General features: G+C 38.1%; 1 long non-coding RNA gene across 1 annotated transcript; it reads left to right on the top strand.

The window, feature by feature from the left end:
* Positions 1-397: 397 nt before the first annotated feature.
* Positions 398-7,428, top strand: LOC128811855 (uncharacterized). Its single transcript, XR_008438501.1, has 3 exons — positions 398-566; positions 4,901-5,030; positions 7,305-7,428. It is a non-coding gene; the product is annotated as an uncharacterized LOC128811855 (long non-coding RNA).
* The last annotated feature ends 827 nt before the right edge of the window (positions 7,429-8,255 follow it).

The raw sequence follows: 8,255 nt of genomic DNA, 5'->3' as shown, positions 1-8,255 counted from the left end.
TTGCATTTTGGTTCATCCATTTAATAAAGAGGATCATTTTTAACCTCTCCAGTTACAAACAGAATTTCAGATTCTGTTACAACAGACTGGAGAAAGAGAAATCTTAAACCGAGGGCATTTAGTCACCTGCAGAGTGGGAGAGATTGAAAAGGAAAATAGATTTACTGCCTTCCACATCAGTTTGAAGGCAATTTGTGTTTGAATTCCTCTTAAATCAATTTCTGAATAATATTAGTTGTCTGAAATGATGCAAAATTATATTGGAATTCAGCCTCATTTTGCAGCACAGAGAAATTCTCTCTCTTTGTCCTTGTTACTCTTTAAGTCATCTGTTTTCCCTTCATTTATTCTTTCATGATGTGCTCTGCCTGCTGATGAGTGAAATGCAAACAGGAAGTGGGAAGGAACAGGCTTTGTCTCTCCTGCCAGTTGCTTCATACATTTGTGAAGAAGCAGACCTGCATCATAAAACCAACCGAAAGCCACGGAGTTACCTCTCTAAAAAATGTAATGGACTGTACTGAAAGCCTAACTTTGACTGATGTGAGGTTTGGGACTTCATCCAGGTAAGAATTCATGCAGCAATGAGCACAGATAAGGCAGCTGACCCAGAGTAGGGCCAAACTGTTTACCAGCAGATGTGTTTTTGAAAATCTTCCTTAACTGGTCATGGCAGCGGAAAATACCCTGCTGTTAAACGCATCTGCAATCCACTGCGCTCCCAATCCACCTACAAAAATTCTGACCTTTAAAGAAATGATGGAGAAGCTGGTGATTTTTTCCATGGCATTGAAGCTCAGTCTATTTTAGGCTCCAAGGCAATTGCAGCCCTTTTTGCTCCCTATTTCACATCACTTTTAAGTCTTGTTCTGGCCACTATGAACCCTTCAGCACTTCTCCCTGTGCAATCACTCGAGTCAAGATCTGTGATTTGTGATTTGCAGATGACATGTACATTTCTTGGCTGATGGCTGTTAAAGCAGTTTGCAAACCTAAGGCAATAAAGTGCAGGGATGCAGTTGAAGCTTTCTATTGCCACACTAAATTGCCATTCTCATGCAAATGAATAATAAGTTCCTCTAGGACTGAAAATAATCTGTTGTAAATTTCTGCATTAATTTTTTAAGTAAATAATTTTGCAAATTATCTTTATATACCTTCTATAGATGGGAATATCATATTTAACTAGTCTGTGTATCAAAACAGTGATGCAGCTTTCTGTATAGGAAAAAGAAAAAAGCAATCAGTTTCTGCATTCACCAAATCTAGGCCCTTTAATCCCTTCAGTATGGAAATCTACTTATTACTGAGCTGCAGAGCACAGTAACAATTCCTAAAGTGTTAACACAATTATTTATACATTTCTGATCATCTTTCATTTAAATATTTATAAAATACATACTGGGAAGTATGTACCTTTTAGAAAACTCAGTTTCTATGTCATTTTCTTAAAATATTCACTTCTCTTAAAAGATACCTAAAAAAAAACCACCCTGCTGGATTTTGTTTTAAGTGACACTATAAATGTACAAACAAAATGTAATCTTAAACAGAAAATAGTATGATTACCATCAGAAGGATTACTGTGGTTTGTTGTTCAGAGAGTAAGAAACACAAGATGATTTTTTCACATACTCAGTCTCAGCTTGCATAAAACCAAATATATTGAAGTGCCTTGGTCTTAATGTGCATCCTAGAGTCTACATATTGTATAAATTCCTAATCCTGTCAAAATCTAAGTCTGAAGATTAGCAGAATGTATAATAAATGATTCCATGTCATTACACATAAAAATAGTATTGCTAAATCAAGTGTGGCCCTTTATAAATGTAAAAAAGACCAACTTAAGCAGATTTGTGCTTTATAATTCTACAGCTCTGACTAGAAAAAAAGATTGACTAAAACAGATTCCCCATTTCTCTGATACAAATCAGTTTGTCTTCACACACATGCAAAAAGACATTGGAATAGATTTCTTTAGCATATAACTTAATATTTATTGAGATTTCTTGTACATTTAATTATTAATGCCAGCAGTGTTACAGTATTTCTGTGAGGTTGCTATTACTGACCCTGTACCTGTTGGGTTTTTTCCCCCCTCATATTATTTCCTCTACAAGCATGAAGGCATAGCACTTACCAATTATTTTGTGTGACAGAGTCAAAAAGACTTACAGTCACTAGGTCTCTTATTTGGCAGCATTTCAGGGCTTGTCATCCTACAAAATATTGTTTAGTTTAATCATTTTATAGTTCGTGCATTTGGCACATTAATGATAAACATTTACAGAACAACCATTTCTCAGTGTATTAAAATGAATCTTGTAGAAATGTTCAGTGAAGCCAGAAGAAAATGTAAACCACATATAGAGTACAAATAACCTAGACACAGTAGTACTACCATTACAAGGTGTGGTGATTTTGACTGTTGGGGTAATCTACTACAGACACCTTCCTATAAAAAAGATCTGTTGTTTTATTTACCATTTCCCCTTCATGAAATTAAATAATTAGAATAACACAGAAAAGGCAAATTAAAAACTTACTCTGTTGTATATAATATACTATATAATATAAAATACGAATAGTATACTATATAATATATAATATGAATAATATACTATATAATATATAATATGAAGGCTGTTAGGAATAATGTATGAACACAAGCCTTTTATGGAGTTGTGACACCTTTGCATGGCTTAAATGGAGAATAAGTCAGTAGTGATCTTGTTGGTGGAAAAATTGGTTATAGACAGTCTTTTTCCTCCCACACCTTTTAAATAACCCAGCCAACCAGAGAACTCAGAATGACTGAAGTCAGTAGACAGCTGCAGGATGCAGTGCTACTGAGCTTAGTAGTAAAACTCTCACTGACTTCCATAGAGGCAAATTTCTCCCCAACATTTTCAAAGGTGCCTGGAGGGTGCACATCACCAACGTAAGGAATTTTAAGGAGGTATTTCACAGTGATTGAAAATAATATTTTTCAGACATGTCTTATCCAGATGCTGAGATAGTGCTTACAACAAGCATTAAAATAGGGTAGTTTCTTAATGATGAAAATACCTCTCATCCAGCTCTTGTGATCAATTGCCACATTGCAATTGTTTTGCACATTCTTGAGTGTACTGATCCAGATTCTGAAGGTCTAACATGCACAGCAAGCCTCCAGTCATTGGGGACAGCAGGAGCTCTGCTGGAGTCAAGTCTCCAGGACTAGACATAGAACCTACTCCTAGGCTCATTATTTCTTTCACTTGAAGAACTAAAAATGACCAAAAGAACTAACTATCATTTACAGAAGGAAATTAAATGTCCTGGTAATCTAAATCTTGGACTAAATTGGGAACATATCTAGCACTGACTGTCTTGGACAGGCACTATTAACACATTTATTGGGCAGGACTGAGTGGATCTGACACATAGAGGCACTGGGAGAGGAAGTACTGAAGACTGAATTTAAAAGCACAATGCTGTAATCTCTCATTATTTTCTCCCTTTTTAAGTTCACTAGGAGTAAACCTACGAGAGTCAGGGGTTTTCCTTTGTGCATGCCAAGGAGCTTCTTCCTAATGCTAGTTGTTGGGAAGGAAATCATCTGCTTTTTATCTGCTGTCTCGGAACACAAGCACCACCCAGCCCAATTACCTCCCTCACACACATCTCTCCAAAGACCCCCAGACCCTCCTTGCACAGGCCAGTATGTCACCAGCAATTCAATGGACAGAAGAAGTTGAATCCATAACTTGTAGAGATCCATTTTCAGCCCTTCTTCCACACTGCTGCTGGACCAGAGAGGGGGTGAGTGTTCAACACCGTGTCCTGCAGTGCAGAGGGAGCCAAAGGCTAGGGTGTGGGACTGGCATGGCAGGTATAAGTAATGCAATACATCTCCATAATTTGTTACTCCCCAGAATTCCTCGTGTTTCAAGCTGCAGTGTGGCTGGGGGAGCTGTGTGGTGTTTATGAGCAGGTGTTCAGCAAGGAAAGAAAAACACCTGTACCAAGCTATACTCTGGGAGAGCTTCTCTGGGAGTTTATTCTTTCTGCACCTTCCGTGAACAGTCTTGTCAGAGGGCTTAAATGACCTTATGAGAGGGATCCAGATCTTAAAGTAAATATATCAGCTATGCTTTATTAGGGAAATAGGCAGGAGAATCCTCCATTTCAGTTCAGTTTCAGTTCCTTTAAGGAAGCCAACCTCTTTGCAAAAGGGTCCAACGACATGCTGAGGTCTATGATAAATCAGGGCAGTTTTTTTCCCCCTTACCATTTCTTTGGAAAATAGCAGCCAAATCAAAATCTCATATGGGGGAAAAAATGTGAATGAATATTCAATTTGGGAAAGGGTAATAATAAAAATATTCTTGTTTCAGTATTCTTGGAACTAAAAATTCCAGTGTTGAAAAGCTTTCTTAAAACAAATTTTTCAATTTCAATTCAGGCTTTAAAACTAAACTTAAAAAACCAAAACCAACTTAAAACAAAAGAAAATACTAGAATCATATCAGAAATAACTCTTCTACATAATCCAGACAGAAAATTTCTCAGTCTGGATAAAACTTCTTGTCCATTCCTTCAGTATTATAGAGAGCTTTTTTCAGAATAGAAACCAGACAATCTCTAAATACCACTGACTGTTCAAAACAAGTCCTTACATGCCACTTACAGTAGGACCAGTGCCCTTGACCCTGTACTTACCAGCATAGGATTCAGGGCTTTATTATGAGAATATATGTATATAATAAGAAAATAAACTGGCTAAATTATTAAAAGGTGACAAATCATTTGGCTTTGTTCAATCTGAGTGTCTTCATTTATGACCACTGAAGCAGACAAATATATTCCCTCTCTGGGTAAATTTTGGATTTGACTGTATATTTTTCTTTTGTTATAGAAAATGCTGGCATGTCATAGTCCCTCTGACGAGCAGAATGTAATAAGCACCAGACACTGGGAAAATACTTCCTATCTGTTAGAAGAAGGTGACAGTTTTCAAATAGATGATACATGATTTAGTTTTGTTGGTGAGTTATGTACACTGGGTTTCACATTAAATCTATCACTGAATACACATTTATCATGGTAACGAGATCATCACTTAATAGAGCTGCTAATATTCCCTCTCAGGATATATAGTGGTAAATATACATTTAAAAAATAAAAAAAAACCAAACCTCAATGCATCTTTAAGTGCATTGTATTCATTAAATAAGGAAATGAGTAGCAATCAGAGAAAGCGTGATAGATGAAGAAGGAGCTGTAGCACAGAACAATGATCTGGGGAATATCTCTGATGTGGTGATTGTTTTCTTCCAGCATGCTCTTTAGTGTTGCCTTTACCCCAGAAAAGCTTTCAGATCCCAGCTGCTTCTATATTGATGAGTATGGGGAACAGAACAAACTCTAGCTGTGAATGTTCGATCAATCTTTATATAGGTAAAATTGCCACTCTCCAGCTGATTTATGTAATGATTTTAGTTTGTGCCAGGAAAGCCGTAACAGAAATCCACTCCTGTGCAATTAATTGTTTAAATCAAATACACATCCCTGCAGCACAGGATGCTTATGCCTAAATTTTGTAGGAGACAAGACTATACATCTTGAATAAATGATGGAGAAACTGGTTGAAGTTTACTTTCTGCTATCCAGGTGCCGGAGTTGCTTCTTGCCTTCTTCAAATGTAGTCTATTTAATCTCCTGTAGTGTAGGAAATTATGTTCAAAATCTCTGTGATCCTCTCTCCCTACTAAGTTATGCAAGTAGTGACAAGTATACACTGCAAGTCTTGAGATTTTATCTTTAATGTGTGGCTACACACTGTTGATCAAGAGAGCCTGGTAGAAAAACATTATTTTCAGGTGTGAAAAACCGTCACCTTTATCAAATAATTTCTCTTGCATCTCTCCCAAGGCATTGTACCCTATTTAAACTTGGGAGGTTAAGTTTGTAGCATTCATTATGACTGAAAATTTAGTTCACACAATCATGATGTTCCCTTTATTAAGTGTTACTGTTAAACATTATTAAAATAATGTGGTTGGCCTTTTGAAAGGTTCACAAGATATTTATTTCTTTGTCTTGTCTCTTAATTGCATCTGCTTTATAAGATTCTGATATGTAAGCTAATGTTGCTGCTATACGCCTCATTTGCCACATATTATCTGATTTATCTATGCATATCTTACAATTTATAGACCTCTCATAAGGTCTTACAGCTCCGCCTGATGTGTATAATTGAAATGCTTATGAGTAATGTAAATCTCTTTTGACAGAGCTATGTCTTGAATCTGGTTGGTAGGTTTCCTTGAACCTCAAAACAAATCAGAAATAAATTCTGGCAGATAGCCTGGCAGTTTTACTATACTTAGAAAAATGCATTCTGTAAGAATCTTCACTCATGCCATTATATGAATTATTAGCTAGAATAACAATGGGTTTCAGAATCCAGAGCAAGAGTTATTCCTGTATCCAGATACCCCTACTAAAAATGTCTCCCTTACCCACTAGTCCTCTCCCAATCTGATCCATTTTATTTCATACCTTCAGCTCCCATTCATTACTACCCCTTGACAAACAATTAGTCTCCAGCCTTCAGAATAACTGTTCTTTTATTAGTAATTTGCAATTTCCACTGTCATGACCTGTAAAGCTCTGGACAGGGTATTGATCTAACCATGCTTTGTGCAAGCAGTGGGTCCAGAGTCCTGAAGGGGTCCTTCAGTTAAACTTTGGGGAAACTCCTCATCCAATCCCAAGTGCAGGACTCATGATGCACATGGTATATGTGTGTAATATGGAGTGCTTCCTACTGCCCATTGCCACAGAGTGGGCAGCACTTCAGGAGCTGTGGAAGGTGCCAGGATTTTTACTAGAGAAAGGCAGGTTCCTGTGCATCCATGCAACCTTGCTAACCAGCAAAACTTACAGATACATAAAGAAATTTTTCTCAGCATCTGTCCAGAATGGGATAACTGAATGGGTGCTCAGAAATGTTGTTTCACCTTCTTGCTGGGGGTGTGTTAGCTCTGCCTTGCCTCTCACCATTGGCTGCAGCTACAGGGCCCAGTGCAGTCCTGAATTACCATCAGACATTTGTTACTTGTGCAAGATCACTTACTTGGGCTGAAAATCTTCCCGAAACACCATGTTCATTGTGCAAATTGTGTTGTTCTCTCCAACCAGCCAGGAAATAAGCTGGGCAGCAGTCCAAGCAGGCACCATAACTCTGCTTTTGGGCGATAGCGTCTACATTTAGAAGGCAGTTGGTTAATCATTATTCCTTTTCTCTCTGCATGCAGGTCCTTTTCAAGACTGAGATATCAAGGCTCACATTTGCCCGGACATTACTAAGAGCTGCAGCTCTGGGGATCAAGCCACAGACTCTTTACAACAGACTAATCAAAATTAAAAAGCCCAAACCTATAGGACGTGAGAATCAGATCTTTCTATGGAAAAAGAGAAGGCCTCTAACATTGATTCCTCCACACCATTGGCCACAAAGCCTATTCTGGATCGGGAAACGGAGATGTTGCTGAGTTCTTTTAATAGAAGTGGGAGCATCAAAAGGCACTTTTTTTTTTGAAGATTATCAAGTGCTTAGGAGAGGAGCAAACAATCAGCAACATCAAAACCTGATGCAATTCTCCTGAAAGGCACTCTGATGTACTGGAAATGCCACATCTCCACTCCTGGGACCCAGTGTGATTATCTGGGGAAAACAGAGTGATTTCCTAACTATTGACTTCCCATAGGTCTAGGTCAATGTGGCCTGATGGTTTTCAGCAAAAGGCTCCCAGTAGTCTTTAAAAACGGACAAATTATAGAGCTGTTTGTTGCGGCTTGTGAGCCAGGAGGGTGTGGGACATCAGCTGCCATGGAAAGAAGGTGATGTTACAGGGAGTGGAAATACACTCTCCTTTGCTTGCAGGACTTCTCTGCTGAGCTATGACAGCTATGGCAAAACCATTTACTGCCATCAAGAGGCAGCTATGAGAGGAGAATATGAAATATGCTGTTTCTTACCCAGTGTTTCCCAATGACCAATTTATTATTTTCACCTTGTCCAGCACTGTGGAAGGGTGCATCAGGGATCTGCCTTTCTCTGCTCTGAATAACTTAAGTCAGGATGCAACATGTGAAATAATTGAGCTGACCAGAATTTACAGCTCTAGGTGGAGTTTCTTCTTTCTGTAGGGTTTGCGAGTCATGACAATAAGAGCATGATGCAAAATGTATATGCTCATTTCTTC

This window comes from Vidua macroura, chromosome 9, assembly GCF_024509145.1.
Source record: "Vidua macroura isolate BioBank_ID:100142 chromosome 9, ASM2450914v1, whole genome shotgun sequence".
NCBI classification, from domain to species: domain Eukaryota; kingdom Metazoa; phylum Chordata; class Aves; order Passeriformes; family Viduidae; genus Vidua; species Vidua macroura.
Note: the sequence above shows the minus strand (reverse complement) of the source record. Positions and strands in the feature narration are given on the sequence as shown.